Raw genomic sequence first — 20,692 nt, 5'->3', positions numbered from 1 at the left:
ACATTGAAATGATTAAAATCAATGACCCAAAATCGTATTTTTAATGTATGACATTGCTCTTGACTCTTTTTCTCTGCCCCTAAAACATTAATGAAGCTATTAAGCAACTGCATTCTCTCGATAAGTTTCAATCTTTTTGATTCATTAGATGTTTGCCTTTAAGCAGGATTTGTTGCCTGAGACATTGCCGCCTTTCTCTTTTCCGTTTTCTTGTTGAAGCCAGTGTCTGGTGTTTCTCTTTAGAAGGAAGCGCTTTCTTCCAAACTGACACATTTATTTGATGTATCTTCTGCCTGAGGAAAACTGGATAAAGTACGCAGGTTTGGCACCGGCTTTATTCCCAAACATTATGTCTAAATCAGAGTAAAACTTCCAATACTTTGGGTCTGATCCACGTTTGCAATTTTTACCCTTACAAGCTCTGTCCTCTCTTTTCATTGATTTGAATTTATTGTTACACTGGACACCAGGCGCTGAAAAGCCAATATAATCAATTTCCTTGCTGATGCTGTTCCATAGAATGGTGTGATTGAATGTCTCACAGAACTGGTATTCCTTTGCTAGTCGCACGTGTATTAAGGCTTTGGCCTCCTCGTGGATCCAGGTCTTTGAACCAACCCTTCCTGCAAACGGCTGCACACTCAGCTACAAGAAGATAAATACTTTGATATACATACAGAAATGTAACATCAAATGAATTAAACTGCTCCAACAATGGCACATGGTAAAGAACCAACAACTAATCAATACTTGTTAAAACGTTGCTTCTACTAGTAGATCCTTACCGTGACTACTAGTGTTTGGAGACTGTGATGTCCAAGTCTGTACTGTTTGCACAGTTTGATTAACCACCGGTCAGATCGGATCGGATCTGTCTGAAGCCCGACCATGTCACGTGAAAATTCACAAGCAATTTCAACTTCTTACATTTTGTACTATGCATTTGTACATAAATGACTTTGGAGAAAATGGCATCCTATCATGAAATCTGAAAGAGTGGTGGCGTCGTGGTCTAGTGGGTAGAACGCCGGACTCCAGACCTGGAGGTTGCTGGTTTGAATCCAATCCCGCCAGGGTGAGATTTTTAGTGACTTTCCACATTCCACAAATCGGCCTAAGTACTAGTTTGAACCTAGGAAGCAGTCATGGAGCGTAATATGATATAAGTTGCAAAAACTTGTATCAGAACCGACGCAAAATAAATATGTTTAAACTAAATCGAAAAGATACAGGTTCTTATATACATGTATGGGTCACTTTGCCTTTAAATAAATTTGGTTTTATCTATTATTGAGTAGTTACAGACTAACACCATTAAACGCCATTTATTTGTTTTACAATGTCAATGCTTTGTATTTATTAAATTCATTATTTCTTCGTCGATTTTAAGAATGAAGAGTCAAACTTAGAAGCACATTGTAGCAAAATAATTGCACTTCAAATGAAAATGCAAATTAAAAATCGGTAAAGTGAGTCTGAAAGCCCATTTTCTCACACGCACGCAAGCACACACGCACACATTTCTACTATGCTTTATTGAAATCTTTTCAGCAATGATTGATTGTTGACTCCGGACAGATAGAAAAATGGTTAAACACAGTATATAATTGTTTAAAGAATTTGGATAAAGCATGGCTGAAATGTTAACTAATAATGAAGAAGTGCTGTCTCGCATGTTTCAGACAGATTGCTTAAAGAAGACAAGACTTAAAGCCCTTTGTATTGATAATGTAGTAAATAAAGAGTATTTTTATTCCATTATCTGATCGTAAAATCTCAGACATGGTTCGAAGAATTCAATAAAACAGGGTAACAATATTTTACGACCAAACTTGCACAAAGACCGTGATTTTAGTTGTATTTTTATGCTTCGGTCAAGGTCAAGATCATTGCTACTTTACCAAGTTCGGCAGGGATTCCAATTCTCTGAATTTGCTTGTATTTTTAAACATAAATGAAGATTGAAAAATAAGTCTTAAATTTGTGTGCCTTTGTAACGAATGAAACAGGAGGCGCTCGTGTCCATAATGTATGGTTTTTGGTAATGAGGCTGTCTCCCACAAGTTTTATGACTGTTTCTGTTTAAAGCTGTACCACTTCCCTGAACTTCATCAAACTTAGTCTGTGGCATTATTGTAAATTTGGTAGGATCTTCTCCCAAATTAGTTGAAATAGTGGCTCTTTGTCCCTTTTTGGGACCACTAGTTTATACTTAACACAGATGTAACCATTCATGATCCAGCGTGTCATACATAATAATATTCAAGGTCAAACAGTCAAAGTCAGTTGAGCGACAGAAAAGTTAGATGAACGACTTCTGTTAAAATTAAGAATGAAATATGCTTACGATTCACATTATTTACGTAGTTTACATAATTTGGAAGAAAACCCCATGTATCTTTAATTTAGATGTTGCCGTTTTGAAAGTTTTTATATCGAGATGTACCAATAAATGTTTATATGTAATTTAATAATTGTTCAGCGAAATAAAGTACAGTCCAACTTTGTTCAAGTGCTCCAACTTGCTCGGCCTTTAGTATCTTGAACAATGAAATGGGTCCAATCGCTAAGGTGACCATGTCTTAGACTAGCTGACAGACAATATAGAATGTCCTTTGTTAAAACATATAGCTGGTAAGACCAAATATCTCATACATAAATTTTCCTCTGTCTACCTTCCCTATATGATTCGTGTACCTATGATTCTTAAATGATTTCAGTTATGAGCTAGATAATTTTAGAGATCAGGCAAATCACTAAATGTTCCAAACTAACAATCTTCAATTAATAATAATTAGCTCAAACTCCTATAGGCTGGAGACTCTATACTTGACTGGTCTTTCTGTAGAAGTTCCCGTCAGACAATGTCTTTAAATCAACAACATACGAGTCCTATCGTATAGATGCTCGGCCTCTGTCTTCTTAATTGAAGGTGCAACTCTATATAATTGCCCTGACTCCTGGATGCTCAGTCCTATATGCTATCACATGTAGCATTCAACTACCATATATACAGTATAGGTATATCCCCGATGCCTTGGCTGTACTTCGCCAATAACGCTGAAGAGTCTATAAGCTGGAACTCTCCTACTCTCAGTAGATTACAAAACTATGGGTCTTTGTCTCAGCTTTCAGATGCTCAGCCTATATTTGCTATAGTCTATAGCATTCAACTAACATAAAGGTAAAACTCCTATGCGCTGGCCCTATAGCTCGAAACATTGTTGAAATTCTGCAACTTTTCTTTAGTCTATGAACTTCAAACGTCTTCTTTTTTAATAATTTATCCGCCCTGACAGGGTAGTTGCAGTAACCTCCTTCTCAAGGTACTGGGATAAATTATTAGTTGAATCCTCGATGTGTCTTCTTCTATAGCTGGATAAGGGAAAGGGAGTCAAGCACTATCTGTGCTTAATGTGTTACGTTATCAATATATCAAACATACAATTTATTCGTAGACAACAACTAGGGGTTATTGTCTGTTTCAGAGCAGCTATATTCAATGTGCATCAACTACATCACGACCCACGCTAGGCCATAGCTAAAGCTGGAAATTCTGTTACACATATGAATTCAAAGCTCAATATACCCAAAGGACCGAAAATATAACTAGACTTATTAGATGTACTGCACATCTTACTAAGCAATCTGACTAAGGAAAGTATTGAAATGAAATGCTATAAAATAAAGTTTTATGCTTATTAAAAACAATCACATTAATTGTATACCATATGAAGATTGGGATTAGGTGGAGTTCAAGCGAAGCAGGCTATTCGGTCGTTGAGTTCATGCAAATGAAGTTGGATGTATCATGAAACTTTATACCATGCACTCAAAAGTTTTTTTATCCATAAAACCTTATCTTATATTTTGTACAGCTCTAATTCCAGTAGCTTTATGCTGCCTTAAGTTAATTTATGATGTTAAGACTACTTTTAAAAACAGTACTGTGCTCATAAAGAACAATATATATATATATACTATTTAATTATTTAAATTAATATATTTTTCATGCATTTGGCTCAACTTTGTGTACTCACAGACAGACTAGAAAACAAATGTTATCATTGTTGGAATCTTTCAACAAGTGATTAGATAAATTATAAAATCATTTATCTTGTCAGTCTTATTTCTGCAGATAGGATAGCCATGCAGTGGTTCCTTAGACAGACATTGCCACTGATCATATCAATTTGCACTTGCCTGAATAAACAGCTTTTGATAAATTAATGTCCATTAAATGGTCATGAAATAACATGCATAGATTAGGGGAAACCATAAAAATTCTCCGAAATCTGGGCAAAAAGTACTAACTGAATACATAACATGGTTAAAACTGTATTTTCTGTTCCAAATTGCACCTGTCTCCCCTATATCGCTATACAAGTTCGCATAAAAGTAATGCTCTGATTTTAAAAATCATATTCTTCGATACAAAGAATACTTATAGGAGAGATCGTGTTTGTATACAAATCCCTTGTTTTTTCTATTTTTTGGCGACGCCGTCTAAATTCGTTTTCGTTACCTATGCCACGTGGCTTCAGTTTGCAAATCAAACTACTTGATAACGCATTATAGATAATTTATCAAAATGGAAGATTTATGCAACACTCTTCCTGTTTGGATGAGAGTGTCAATTTCTTTCACTCTCTTGATTGTGCTACGCTGAGTAAAATGTAGACAAAGCGTTTATCCTAAACGACGCTGTTCACAGTTTTAAAGCTAACTTTGGCTCAGTATATTTAGCAAGAATATTGATATATCTCAAAATGATAAGTAAGTTTAATAAATATGATAAAAACCTATTCAAATACCAACATATATCAAATAAAAGAAAGAGCTGAATACGGTCTGCGTATCACATGAATAAGGGTGTGATAAGAGTCTTTTATGTAGAGAAGTGTTTTTTAAAAGATTTTCCTTGTTACAATTGTCGTCTGTATATGAAAAGGTTTCTTGCTTTTGTGACTTATTCAGATTGCATATTAAAATGAGTACTTGTTTGCTTTGATATATTTGTTATAAATTATTTAACTGATTTATTATATATGAATATTTTTCTTTATTATGGTATGCAAATATTGAACTCAGTTGAAATCTGTTTTATTATGTATATGCTATATAATGACTGAATCTCATTACGCTGAAATGAAGGTACGCTGCATACAGTATATCTATGTGATATGACTACGGTCAAACTTTGCTTATGAAACAGAAATATTGAAATAATTACAATTGTATGTTTTGCTTGACCTTCACTTTCTATACGTGTGACGTCATTGTCCAAAGATTCATGAATAGCGAATATGCTATTTGTTAAAGCGGGATCAGTTGGCCTATTTTAGAAATAAATAAAAATAATAAATAAAAAAATCCTTAAATTGATTTTGTTATGTATTCTAATCAAACTTGATTTGTAGCATCTTTATTAGGCCCGCAGCCAACTTTGTTCAGCTGGGACATTTGACCCCTTTTAGGGGCTGCTAGAGCTAAAACTAGAAATGCCTTTATACAGCGTCTCATGAACAGCTTGGTGGATCTTTGTCGTACTTGGTCTGGAGCATCATTATACGGTCCTCTTCCAAATTTATTTAAATAGGAACTTGGGCCCTATTAGGGACCACTATAGCGAAAAGTATGCCTTTCTTCAAATTAACCACTAAAATGTAATGGATTTTTATCAAACTCGATGTGTAACAATATCGTAAGGTCTCCTGCTATTTTGTTACAAATGGGGATAGGGACCAATTTAGCTAAAAATATAAACACGTTTAATGACCTCTTCTCATGAACCGCTTCATGAATCTTCATCAAGCTACTGCTGTAATTATTCGTCTAAGGATAAACGAAACAAAATTGCAACCCTACGAAACCTTTGCGAAAAATTAAAAGAGAACCATTTAAATTGTTAAAGTGCGGTGTTAAGTTTTGCAATTTGAAAAATAATAGATGAAAGATGAATGTTAGATGAAAAATTCATAAACTTCTTTCCTTATTACAATTCGCCGACCATCATTTTCAAAGATATTTCTTGTTAGAACTGATAAGACAAAGATCGGGTGGGCAGACGCCGAGCGTCCATGTTTTTTTTTTGTAAATAGTGATGTTTTTCTAACGGCTTAAACTTTCTTAAAACACAAATGATATCAATAATATTTTGATCGATGGAAAGGATATAAAACAAGCATTTTATTGATTACTTTTAATTATCATTCCGAAACAAAATGGATTTATTATGAACACTTAACTTACAGTGTTTTTTCTAAAAGTTTGGAGCATCTTTACGCCGCTATTCAAATCATATGTCATTTAAAACGGTCATTCAATTTAAAAAGATATTTAAATGAGAAAATATGAAAATCGTAAGCATTTCAAAACTTTTTGAATTTTTAAAATCCATAAATGAGCGAAAAAGTTATTAAAAATTAAAAATTCCGATCCCATACACAAACGATGTAAAACATTTGTTTTGCCAACCACCAGATAAACATGTGTTAATGCGTGACGTCACGCCGATCTCTCCTATTGATGAATAACATTCCTCTTTATACACGCATTTACAGTGGCAGTACTGCGCATGTGCCAAATATAGATCAAACAGAGTTGCGCGACTTGATTTCGAGTAAACATATGGCGTACACTTGTGCTGTCAACAATTGTTCTCAAATCTCATATTTTTGAACAAATGGAAATCTCAGCTGTATGAGTCATGTGAGATGCCTTCATAAAGATCGAAGATGCAAATGTGAACCACCGTTGCGGTAAGATATCGCTAGAATAGATAAATTTGTGACGTTGTCCCTGTTTCAATACGGCATAATATTGTACTGTTTGCAAAATTGATATTCGATTCAGACAAATGTTTTTGTTGTTATTTTGTATAAAATAGAAAAAGTGGAAACTCCACTGGTCGATCAACACGACAAGCTCCCTTGATCAAATTAACATACTGATTGGTGACCATCTGATTACTATGAAATACATAAATTGCACTAAAGTTTACAATATTTGACTGCCAATTTGCTTTATGCTGTAAGAGTATGGGAGTGAGGTAAACTGGAAGTGATTATGTTTAGGAAATATCTAGGTGTGGTAAAACTGGGTTTTAGCAAAGAAATATTTTGCTTTTTGTGAATTTCTTTATGATTCTACTGTTTTACACTGTTTTGGGGACAAAGACTCTAAGCGCATCTTATTACGCAAATTTAGTTTAAGTTTCAAATATTGATAAAGTTATAGGCAAAAACATATTGCATATTTTACCCGACTCGGAAACACAGCTGCTGTAAAAAACAAAAACATGCACCTAAATGCATTTGTTTTTAATTTTACTAAAAATAATTTTATCTTCAACATTTTCTTAACATTTTTGAGGACATGGCATTATGTAGCTTTAAAGTAATTTTGAAAAATGTTCTGTTGTTTACATTTCTGCTAGTCAATTTCTTGTGTGACTACAGTGCATTTTATTTGACCTGGCGGGGCGTGGTTTCGCGACGGTCCATTACATTATTGTGCAGGGTATGTAGTACATGTAACCAATGTAGCGTTGAATATAAGTCGTTGGTTACCGAAGATTATGGAATTAAACAGTTATATTGCTCAGCCTATTTTGCTCGTCTTTTGAGATGAACATTATTTACATAAGTCAGAGATTAACTCCGCCCCGACAGGTCAAATAAAACGGACTATGGAGCTTACCAATGAAAATGATTTATTAAAAACATTTAGAGATATTGTTCAGTGTTATGTAAAGGATTCTATATTTCAGTTATATTAAATTTTGTAGATTTTTAGATGCCTTGTTCTCTTGTATTCCTTTAAAAATGGTCCTTAGATGTGAAAACCAAACTTTGGCGGGCATTTTAGATTTTTCGGGAGATATTGTGTCATCTCTTTGTCAATTCTTTGACACCTAATTTAAGTACTTTTAAATCATTATTTGTAATTTGAAATATACTGATAAGATGTAGTGTATTTGATGAGAAAAGTTTTGCATATTTGAGAAAATATCATTAACCAATCAGATTGCAGCATTTTTGTGTTTCTCCATAAATATGGGCTTATCAGTTATTTCTTGACTCTTCCAGTTTACACTTTTGGATTTAACACTTCTTCTTAGATTAGATATTATTGGAAATTTAGAGCCAATTTAGAAACTTTGGACTTTATATTTTGTGGAGAACAAATTAGAATTTTGGAGTTTTATGTTCAATTTATTTGTTTAAAAAATACTGAACTTTATGTGCATTTTATATGGAATAGTTGTGGAATTTTGATACTGATGTATATTTTTTATTGAAGTAAATTTCAGAATTGGTGTATATATTAATTGTAGAAGTTTATTAGTAGATATACCTTAGATCTTTGTAGTTGTGAATGTGTGGTTATTAGTTGAATGTAGATTTTTTGATAGATTTATAAAACCGGACTTAATCTTGTGTCTTCTTTAAATCTTACATATGCGTTGACTTTTCCTATTTATAATCTAAGTGGTGTGATAATAATTAAACATATTATTACAGCACTTAGCATTACTTAGCATTATAAGAACTTTGAAATAACTCAGAACGTGGTTTTATAAGGAATCCTGGCTTTTCCTTGATATAATTAAGCCAGTGGAGTCGGTCATCCTGAACATTTAACCTCAGAACCCGAGTAATAAGACACTTGCGAGGAACCACATTAAGGTCCTCGTTGAACAGTTTACCCCGGGGACCGGGGTTTACGACATAGGGGTATGGATCCATATTTCTAGAATCTGTGCTTTATATACTTGTAAATCTTCCATCAACAGATAAATCTTTGCCTTATTTTTAATATATAGTGTCATTGTATGCAACTTTAGCAAATAGTGACATAAGTACAGGTTCCATGAAAATTTTCTTTAGTTACTTATACCCTATAAATACAAGTAAAGTAAACATGGTTTTGCGTGTATATTCTTATTAGTTGTCTGTGGTATAACGTACACAATTACATATGGTAAAATTGACTAGAGACTCATCCGAAGTTCCAAGCCTTTGTCATTATGATATTGTGCGGCATGAAGCCTCACCTTCTCGTTTTATGCACTGTTTTTACGACCTTTCAGTATCTTTTCATTTTTTATTTCAGAATTGTTAGGCTATCTGTCAGCTACTTTTAAATCACAGTTCATTGTTCTGTAACATTTCTAGGCATTGACAAATAACCAATCACATTATTAAATATTTGTTTACTATACTATACATTCCAAAATATTAGGTTACGTGGTTGTTTCTGTTAGCGAAGCTTTAATTGTAGCTTTCGCAGGGATTCTTTATAAAAGTACGCAATGTCAGCCTGAATTATTCAACAGTTAAATCAACAATTACCTGCTGTATTAAATCAAATCGTTGTTTTAATGTAATCACCATTGTTGACTGTGTAAAGATTGATAAAAGTTTATGTCGGTCGAAAATTTGACAGCCATTTTGGGATTTTATCATAAAAACATCTTTCATTTAGTCCAACTTAGGCTGTTTTCACTTAGCTTAATTTACAAATAAGTAAATGTTCGGGTTCCGAATGACGCCATGGTCGACCGAAGTAAGTTCGGAGCCTCAACTCGGTTACGGACCTGTCAGGGTATTTCCTACTTTGGCCTTATTTAGGTTTGGTATTACATCCTCACACGCATCCCGCATATTTAAAATTATTAGAACGCAAGAATATCACTTTGCCTCCGTCCCCACCTATAGCCAGACTGCCTCTCAGGACTCTTATAAACATTATTTCATTCATACTTTTAAATTATTCGCATTTTTGAAACTTCAAGGTACTTATATCTAAGAAATAATATATCTCACTCAGTGATTTGTCGCTGAATAAAATCATTGTTTGAAGTTCTGCTGTGAGGGAAATATAGATCTATAGACTAATAATACGCGTCTGAACGACAATAATAATATTCAAGAGCAAAAATCGCTAAATGAGATGAGATATATTATTTCGATTCTAACACGTCACCAAGAATTGTTCAGTATATCTTTTACGACTTCCGTCAAATATTAGCTTGTTTTCTGTTGGTTTATTTTCCGGCGCGCCGCTATGCCGTTTGACGCTATGACGTAATTACGGTAATAATTGTAACGTCATAGAAATGAATTTTTGTATAATAACACAAAATTTTCAGCCTTCTTTGTTTAATAGAAAATTAATCTGGTCGTGTCAGAATATTATGTAATACAATTGTATTTGTTAACTATATTTGGCTGTCTTTGTCTTAGAAAAAAAAAACACTCGAAATAAAACTGTAAATTTAGAGTTTCGGTCTCGGACAACCTGCTATAGGCTTACAACTTTTTGCCATATTTCATTATAGATCTATTTTCATTCAGACTTTAATTAATCTTTATTGTTTAGGCTTCCCTTAAAAAAGTTATTTGAAGGCAAAACGTTATCTGTAGTTTATTTAACTTAGGAATATTTTAACTTGGGCGCTACCAGCCTTTTATTTATAGGGAGCCACCAGCCTGTAGGGTCGAGACTAGGCCCTACTTTTGTCCACATATTGTAATCCCAGTAATAATCACTATATGTTTATTGGATTTTTCAGTTACATTATTTGACGAACAAAGCAAGAAATCACAAAGCTGCAAGCAGAAATTGAAATTCTTAAACGTGAAAATAAAAAAACTCAGAAAGAACTTCAGAGACAAGCCCTTGAAAATTAACGATTGTGTAAATTTTTACACGGGTCTGTGAAGCAGGAATACATTTGATAAGTTACATTCTGTTATCGTCATTGATAAACAGGCGATGGAATTGAATAGTTTCTGTTGTGAAAAAAGTACGCAACTTCAGACGAAAGACTCGTTTAGGACCTGCACGTAAACCAACGTCGAAAAGTGAATTTATGATGATGCTTATGAAATTAAGACTTGGGTTTTTAAACAAGGACTTAGCGAAACGTTTCAATATTTCTGAATCATTGTGCTCCAAGATATGTCTTGTCTGGCTTTTTGCATCCTTCCCAGTTTTGCGTTCACTTGTCTATATTTCAGATGAAGAAGCATTTATTAGTTCTAAGCCTGAACGGTTCAGAGATCTGCCAGATTTACATTCCATTATTGACTGTACTGAACGTTTTATAGAGACACCAAAAGACTCGTTTCTACAGAGTCAGTCTTTGAGTGACTATTAACATCACAATCACTGAAAATTCTAGTGGCCTGCATCCCAAACAGTTCAATAATTTATGTATCTCCGGCTTATTTAGGGCGAGATTCAGATAAAGCACTCACTTTAGATTGTGGATATTTTGACAAAATACCAAGTAACTGTATAATCAAGGCTGATAAGGAATAGAATATGCTGATAGATGTACTTACTACAGAAACTTGTTTAAATTAAAGTATTAAAAGTCACAGATAGTATACTTGTCAACAAACAGTTGTTCCTCAATTCCATACCAGGACTAAGCAACCTTTTATCGCGCTGTTGTATTACTGCCGCCATTTTGAAAATTTTCAATCGACGTATAAAAAGCCGATAAACATAATGAAGGCAGACTTAAACCTTCTTCAACAAAATTTTATGCATCAGTCATATGTTATTTCCAGATTTTATTATAAACTACTTCAACATTTATTTCAATTACGGCCGGTGTAATGAAGTATTTCGACCCCCATAGAATAAGGACCCCCGGTCATTATTCTATAGAAAATGTGACTCCTTTCCTGTAAAATATTGACTCCCCTTATAAAAAACTGACTCCCTTTGAAAACTCTATAGAATAACGACCCCCGGTCATTATTCTATAGAAAAACTGACCCCTCCAAGTAAAATACTGACTCCCTAAAGATGACTCCCTTCGAATCTCATAGAATAACGACCCCGGTTATTATTCTATAGAAAAAGTGACTCCTTCCATGTAAAATACTCACTGCCGAAATTACTACATTCGAACTCTCATACAATATCGATTCCCGGACATTATTCTATTTAAAAAAAATTACTCTTTCCGTGTAAAACACCGGCTCCTAAAAAGACTTTCGACGATAATATCTATTAAAAAGTGATCCCCACCAAACCTAACGGACAATTTTACTAGCTCTACAACTCTAATACCCTCCACTACTACTACTTCTACTACTACTACTACAACTGCTGCTACTGATACTACTATACCTGCTTCCACTAATACTTCTTGTACATCTACCTCTTCTTCTCCTGCTGCTGTTGTTGCTGTCACTTATTCCTCTGCTGCTGCTGCTGCTGCCACTGCCACTGCCACTACTACTACTACTACTACTACTACTACTACTTTCTATTGTTGCCGCTACCGTACTTTACTTCCACTGCTAAGTATTGCAACTTCTATTAATACTAAGTTCTATGCTAGCAGCTTCTTGTGCAGTTTTCTTCTGAAGAATTACTTCACACCGAAGTTTGCAGGGATTATTGACACTGGTGTGTTTTGTGAACGTATTGTGAATTGTTATTTTCCTGAAAAAATGTAAACACCAAGATACAGCGTCTAGAAATAGAATCCCTTTTCCCGTTGCGAAATGCTCTGATTTCTGTGTCAAGTGATGGTATCTGGGGCTAATGGTCAAACGGAAGGACGGACGGACAAGGGCAAATCTATATGCCCCCCTCCCCCGAGTGGGGGCATAAAATGCAGCAATTAGGCCTTAGATACATGAGCTATCACTAAATTTGACCAAATGACCGGGGGTCGTTTTTTATGGGAGTCAATATTCTTCGGGAGGTTCAGTTTACTTCACATGGGGGAGTCATAGTACTATGATCTGGAGGTCATAATACTATGACCGGGTGTCACTTTTTCTATAGAATAATGACCGGGGCTCATTATTCTATGGGGTCGAAATACTTCATTACACCTGATTGCCCCGGCGCTGTCGATGAAAATCGATTCTGCGGACAGTCTGAACTGTCGTACAAAATATTATAAAAATATCGCCAATATTTACAAGTTTGATATTGTTTAAAAAAATATTTCTAACATTTGTTACATTAAACAGGCGCCAATAAAAATGAACAAAAGATAAAAAGGCATTATATTTACGCCTGTTGACTGTTAATCCATAACGATGACCCCTGCCATTTATGCATTGCAATTTTCTTATTAATTAGACAATTTTTGGCATGTATCACATATACGCAAACTGTTTATCCGTAACGGTAGCCCCTGCCAATTATGCTTTGCAATTTTGGTGTTGATTTGATATCTTTTGATACGCGATAAACAAACACGACAAAACAAACGGTTTTATTCTACAGAATTAGCATGCTTATATTGCTGAAAATCAACAATACTTAATTTGAAAAAAAAACAAAAAAAAAACACTAATTTACGAATATTCGAATTTGACTTTCGTATTCGAATATTTGGCCGATTTTCGAATATTCGAATATTCGTTCCAATCCCTACTATGGAGATGCCAAACCCATATTCATCAACATTTTAAGTCTGAAATTTAGACTCTGATTTTAATCTCTAAAAATCTTAGTTTGCCATAATCTCCTTTGCAATTTAACTAAACAGCTGAAACTTTCCATAGTACATTGCTGTAGTATGTACTAAACCTGTGGCAAGTTTCATCTAAAGTAAAAAATGATTTATAAATATAGTAGCATTTTAAGTTTCAGACTAAAATATGAATGAATATGGGCCCAGCTTTGCAATATGCCTGTATGTTCAGCTGAATTTATAAAGAAAATATTTTTATCAGGATTAAATATTTTATTAAATGCAATAGTTTGCAACAAATCAGCAAATAAACAAGGCATGTATATTGCAAGACTGTGTCATTAAATATGTGTTGCACATAGGTAATAAACAAGCACATCTCCATGTTAGTAAATTAGAAATAAAGTGAGACACTAATTATGGTCCGAGAGCTCACGGACTTTTATTGCAACAATTGAGGCCAAAAGAAGTTTATACATTTTTGGAAACAATATTTCATATCCTCCATGAAAACCCATTTCTTAAGTGTCAAAGCCGTGCCTATCTATATTTTGTTCACTTATGTTTGTGATAGGGGTGGTAAAACTCACTTGTAAAAATTTAGGGGGTAGGGTAAAGTTTACGTCTACCAGTTTTTTCACTGTTCAATTACAGTAGCTATATGATTGTCAGTAAATGTATATATGTCAACCAATGTCAGCAAAAAGAAATTCATCAAAAAGGAATGAAGGGGAAACTTGATATTTAAGGTCAAACTTATGTATAAATCACATAATTTGGCATATTTGAAATTTATTTTTATTCTTAAAAATTAGTTAGTTATCATAAGTCACTCAGCTTTATATATGTAATGTGTATATATCGGTCAAAGTCAGAAATGCAAATCTTATTGCAAAACGCCAAGGTCAACTCTGATAACTAAAGGTCAAATTTCATTTTCATGCAAAAATATGAAAAATGGTACATTTACTTTTCTAACGTTTTTTATTTGTATTCACATTGTTAGTCACTGAAGTTAATTCGTTTTTAATGTCTGTATGTCAGGTAAAGTCAGCAGTGCAAAGGTAACCCCAAAACTGCCAAGGGTAAAGCTTATATCAAAGGTCAAATTTTTGTGAAAAATTGCATGAATAGTTTCCTTTTTGAATTATAACAGCTATTTCTGATCATTATTTGTAATTGTTCGTAATCTATTTTAATGTATATTTGTCCGATAATATCAGTAATAAAGATATTGTCTAAAATCAGACAAGTTTAAATGTTATTTTAAGGGTCAAACGTCATTTTCAAGTAAAAGAATGAAAAAATAGCCCTTTAACTTTTCTTCTTGTTTATGATATTTTGTCGATATTAATCAATAATATCAGTTCATTTTAATGTATAAAACGTAGGCGATATCTGGTATGCACATATTATTTCAAACATTTCAAGGTCAACCGTAATTTCAAAGGTCAAAGGTCAAAAAAGTGAGTAAAATGTTGCAAAAATATCACCAGTTTGGAATAATTTTTATTGTTTAAAAGTATTTGTTTTGTCATTTTAGTAACTGATCGTTGTTCATTTTACTGTATATATGTCAGACGATGTCATGGAAGAGAAAATAAGTCAAGGTCAAACCTGGTATTGGAGGTCAGGGGTCACTTTTGTATAAAAAATTACAACCTTTTCTATACTTACTCATTACTTTGATAAAAAATAGCTTGTTGTTATAATTCACTGTTATTAAATTATGTATACATGTCAAGCAAGGTCAGCAATGTAGGTCTTATCATTATAAGTAAAAAGCAAACCTATTATCAAAGGTCAAAGGTCAAATTTGTGTAAAAATTCGCAAATTAACAAGAAATTTGCACTGATTTTGGTTGCGGGTTTATCCCGCTACCAAAGTTAAAGTGTATTTCTGACAATCAAAGCATCTTTATTTTATTCCGAATCACATCCAAAAGATGTTCATGTGCTGCACAAAATAGTCCCATTCATGAACAGTGCGGATGAATTATCAATGAACAAGCAGTTCTTATTCAACCTGGATACACTCACACTGACCATTTAGATTACATAAGATCTATTAATGATAAGGTATTACAGCCCATGGTTACATCACAATCTGGGCGAGGCAGAGTTCATCTTAGATATGAGGCACATTAAATTTGTATTTGTTTCTCATTCATGTACATTCATAGACTGGCATTTAAACAGAAACTAAATCTAACAAAAACCCGCAACCATCAGACATTTCAAGGCTTTGATTCTTATTGTGTAGGTTATTTCTGTCACTACTAGTAAAACTGATTAGTATTCATTTTAAAGTATATACAACTGACAATATCACTGTTGAAATAATAATGGAAAATAAGTCAAGGTCAAACCTGACATTAAAGGTCAAATGTCATTTTCATGTAAAAATTCAAAGTACAGCATTTTTAATTTTTTCTTCGTTACAAATTATCTTGTCATTTTGTTCATTGAAAATAATTCTGTCTTATGTTTATTTGTAAATCAATGTCAGCAATGCAGATCTAATTTCAAAAACAGTGATTGGTAAAGCTTATATCAAAGGTAAAAGGTGAAATTTGCGTGAAAGACAGCAAAAAATAGCATTTTTGCAATACTTTTCATTGTTTAAAGGTATTTTGTCATTATTAATATCTTATGGTTATTCCTTGAGGTTTCATACATGTATATATATGGATCAAAATCAACAATGGAGATATCATAAGACATGGGTCTAGATCAGCCCTGATGTTAAAGTTTAAAATTCATTTTCGGGTAATAAATTCAAAAGATATCACTGTTATTTTATTCTTTTGTTCAAACATATCTTGTTGTAACTTGCTGTTAATTTATTTTAATGTTAGCCTTTACTTACTTACTTCCTTACTGCCTTCCATCTTCTAATGGCCGTTTTATATTTTATGATAAGATGCGGCAATGAACTGCACCGTATTCTGCAGGTCGCTGATATCTCTCCACGGCTTGGTCTCAAATGGGATGTCTGTTGGCCAAACTTCCTGGCGTGCTTCTTCCAGATAGGAACAGCTCTGAAGAATGTGAAACTGTGTTTGTTTCTCTGATCCGCACTGACATTTAGCTTTATCTGTAACTCCCAGCTTCTTCATATGTTTTCTCAGGCCACAGCCTTCAGTGCGTAGTCAGAAGACAGTTAATTCGCTGTTTAGCTTGTGTAGACAGTCCTGATTTGACAGGTAACCTCCATTTATGTTCTTCCAGTCTGACACAAAACTGTTCTTCCGCAGAGTCAGTGCTTCTCTGTATGAGGTTGGAGGTTGGGGCTGTATTTGCCTGGTTCCTGTCTTTGCAAGTTTGTGCGCAGCTTCATTTCCAGCTATGCCCACCAACATGTGCAGGATTCTATCGAAATGCTACATTGTTGTTCTCAGGCAGGAGATTGATGTTTTTCAAAAGCTGTCTGATTAAGTTGTCTGATGGACCTGCTGAGAGAGCCTGAAGAGCTGATTTGGGGTCTGTTAAGAATATATTGTCCCTTTTCTCCTCGCTCATACTGTTCGAGTGTTGCCGATGTGAGGGCTTGCATCTGGATCTGTAGTTGGAGCATCTCTTGCCGACTGTATGAGAGAGTATGAAGGAGGAGCTGTCTGAAAATTTGATGAAGGCACCACCCCAAGCTTTTTGAACTGCCTTTTCCACTGATCCATTGGCATATTCTTGGATCCAAGAGTGTGCTGGATAGCGGTTATTGATCATTTCTAGCGTAAGAGACTGTTGGTAAGCCTGGTGTTGCTTTCCCTTTTCTTCTACTCTTGGCACCTCCAATCTGATTTTGGGAGCACATTGTCTGGGAACACATTCTTTGGGCTCAGCGGCTCTGCCTCTGTGTCCAGTGCTGCTGCTTTCCCTTTTTTGCAGTTTTTTGACGATGTGGTTGAGACTCTGTCTTTTCAGTCTGTTCTTGGTTCTGCCCTCGAATTTTGAGTGGAGTGGGTGGGATGGCCTTCTGTGCATGGACAAAAGCTTTGTACTCTCGTCTTGTCTCTAATGGTTCAGGGTTGGCTCTCTTTTCGATTTAGTTTATTTGAGTTGTTTTCATTGCCCCGGGATTATCCTGCTATGTACCGTACGTTGCCTGTGTATACTTGCAGAGGATCTTTGCATTTACTCCCCAACTTGTTCCAGCCAGTTTTGTTTTCATAATAGCGAGTTTTGTTTGAAGGCCTTATCCTTTGACCTTTAAGTTCAGATTTGACCTTCACTAATTTTTCATTATTATTCAAGAATGATATCATCTGTTATATATACTTTAAAATGAATAATACTTAGGTAATAGTTTTTAAATACCCTCAAAAAATAATGAAAAATCATTGCAAAAATACTAGATTTTTGGCTATTTTTCAAGCAGATTTGAAATTTGACCTTTGATAATAGGTTTGGCTTTGCCTTATTTGGATAAAACCTACATTCCTGGCCTAACTTGACATGTATACATTAAAATAAATTGCTAACAGAAAATTCTAACAAGAGCTATTACTTTTGAACAAAGTAATGAGTCAGTATGCTACAATTTGATCTTTTACACAAAATGACCCCTGACCTTTAATACCAGGTTCGACCTTAACTTACTTTTTCTTCCATGACATCGTCTGACATATATACAGTAAAATGAAAAAGACGATCAGTTACTAAAATGACAAAACAAATACTTTTTAACAATAAAAACTTTTCAAACAGGTGATATTATTGCATATTTTATTCACTTTTTTTACCTTTGACCTTTGAAATTATGGTTGACCTTGAAATTTTTGAAATAATATGTGCATACCAGATATCGCCTACTTTTTATACATTAAAATGAACTGATATTGTTGATTAATATCGACAAAATATCATAAACAAGAAGAAAAGTTAAAGGGCTATTTTTTCATTCTTTTACTTGAAAATGACGTTTGACCCTCACATTTGAACTTTGATTTTAGACGATATCTTTATTACTGATATTGTCGGACAAATATACATTAAAATAAATTACGAGCAATTACAAATAATGATCAGAAATAGCTGTTATAATTCAAAAAGGAAACTATTCATGCTTTTTTTCACAACTAATTGACCTTTGACCTTTGATATAAGCTTTACCCTTGGCAGTTTTGGGGTTACCTTTGCACTGCTGACTTTACCTGACATACAGACATTAAAACGAATTAACTTCAGTGGCTAACAATGTGAATACAAATAAAAAACGTTAGAAAAGTAAATGTACCATTTTTCATATTTTTGCATGAAAATAAAATTTGACCTTTAATTATCAGAGTTGACCTTGGCGTTTTGCAATAAGATTTGAATTTCTGACTTTGACCGATCTATACACATTACATATATAAAGCTGAGTGACTTATGATAACAAACTAATTTTTAAGAATAAAAATAAATTTCAAATATGCCAATTTATGTGATTTATACATAAGTTTGCCCTTCATTCCTTTTTGAAGAATCTTTTTGCTGACATTGGTTGACATATATACATTAAATGACAATCATATAGCTACTGTAATTAAACAGTGTAAAAAATTGTAGACGTAAACTTTACCCTACCCCCTAAATTTTTACAAGTGAGTTTTACCACCCCTATCACAAACATAAGTGAACAAAATATAGATAGGCACGGCTTTGACACTTAAGAAATGGGTTTTCATGGAGGATATGAAATATTGTTTCCAAAAATGTATAAACTTCTTTTGGCCTCAATTGTTGCAATAAAAGTCCGTGAGCTCTCGGACCATTAGTTAGCTACAATAATATTGAGTTGAAACTGGTTAAGGTAGTTCTTCACGTTTGAAAAGTTTGAATCCCACACAAGTTTTCATAATTGGCCTCTATGAGAAAATCATAATTTCTGATAATTTCGGGATTACGATATTTTGTCGGTGTAGATTTTTATAAAATTTCTCATAACAGTTACTGTTAATAAACATGCACATGAATATGGTGAAACAAAAATACGGTCTGTGTACACGTTCTTGAGGTATTTGACCCTTATTAAAAAGATACTCACATTTCAAGCTGAATTTACGGAATTTTTGCAATAATTTAACGTTTCAAAATTATCAGTTTGCAAATAAATTTATATGCAATTTTGACACTTCACAGAAATACAGAGCACATTTATTGATATAGATGTACAGCACAACTTTTGCAATATGAGAGTGTAATTTCATCTTTGCCCCCAGTTGTATAGATTTTGGTCTTTGTATCACTAGAAGAGAGTCAATATTAAGACTAATTAATGAAAGTTACTGACAAATTAGATAGATACATCCAATCTTAAGAAATATTGCCGCATTGAACATCTCAAGCATTAATATAAAGCTATTGAAATCTGCTGGGGCTCAGTCTCTTGATCTTTTAAGACAAAAACGATCATCAACATACTTTATACAAAGTTTACAGCATAAAAAGTAGTAAAATTAGTAAATAAATGCAAGTTGGCGAGCGGAGCGAGCCGAGAAAAAACAAGGAATGCAAATTCAAAGGTATTTGGATGTAATGAAAAATGCGAACTTTGCCGGAAAAAGGGGGTGTGATCGCACCCGTCGCTGCCGAAACAACACCCGTGGCTACGCCCTTGCTCCCGTCCTTACGTCTTTTAGCAAGTTCACCCTTTCTTTGCTGACATAAAAATGTTCCGACGTATTGTCCTCAAAATTAAACTGCAGATTGCTCCTTGGTAGTGATTTCGTGACCAAAGGTCAAAGTCACAATCATAGAATTATGAACACCTAAACCTACCATCTTCAAACTTTTCAAGCACATTGCTTATGGGTAGTGCATGATCGCAATTATATTTAGTAAGTGAATCAAAGGTCAAGGTCATAATAACTAAAAGTACAAAAACTGTTTCTGCTCAATATTTTAAGAAAGCCTAGACATATGATCCTCAAACTTGGCTGATATATAGCCCATGAGCAGTGAATGACTCCTATTGATTGATTATCGAGCCATCAGGCAAGGTTATAGTGATTGACAAACGACTGCCGCAGATATCTTCGAAACGCCATGATCTTTAACACTCTTACTTGTAGGATAGATTGTCAGTGGGCAGTGGATGACTTCTATTTATTTTGTGGTCAGTGGGTTAAAGGTCAAGATCATAATGTTAGTACAGAATCTATTTCTGTCGTCATCCGTGGCTCGACATCAAAACTTTGTTAACTCTAGAGGTCATAATTTTGGCCCCATCTTGGTCAGAATGTTTCCCAC

The sequence above is a fragment of the Mercenaria mercenaria genome, chromosome 10, assembly GCF_021730395.1.
Source record: "Mercenaria mercenaria strain notata chromosome 10, MADL_Memer_1, whole genome shotgun sequence".
NCBI classification, from domain to species: domain Eukaryota; kingdom Metazoa; phylum Mollusca; class Bivalvia; order Venerida; family Veneridae; genus Mercenaria; species Mercenaria mercenaria.
Note: the sequence above shows the minus strand (reverse complement) of the source record.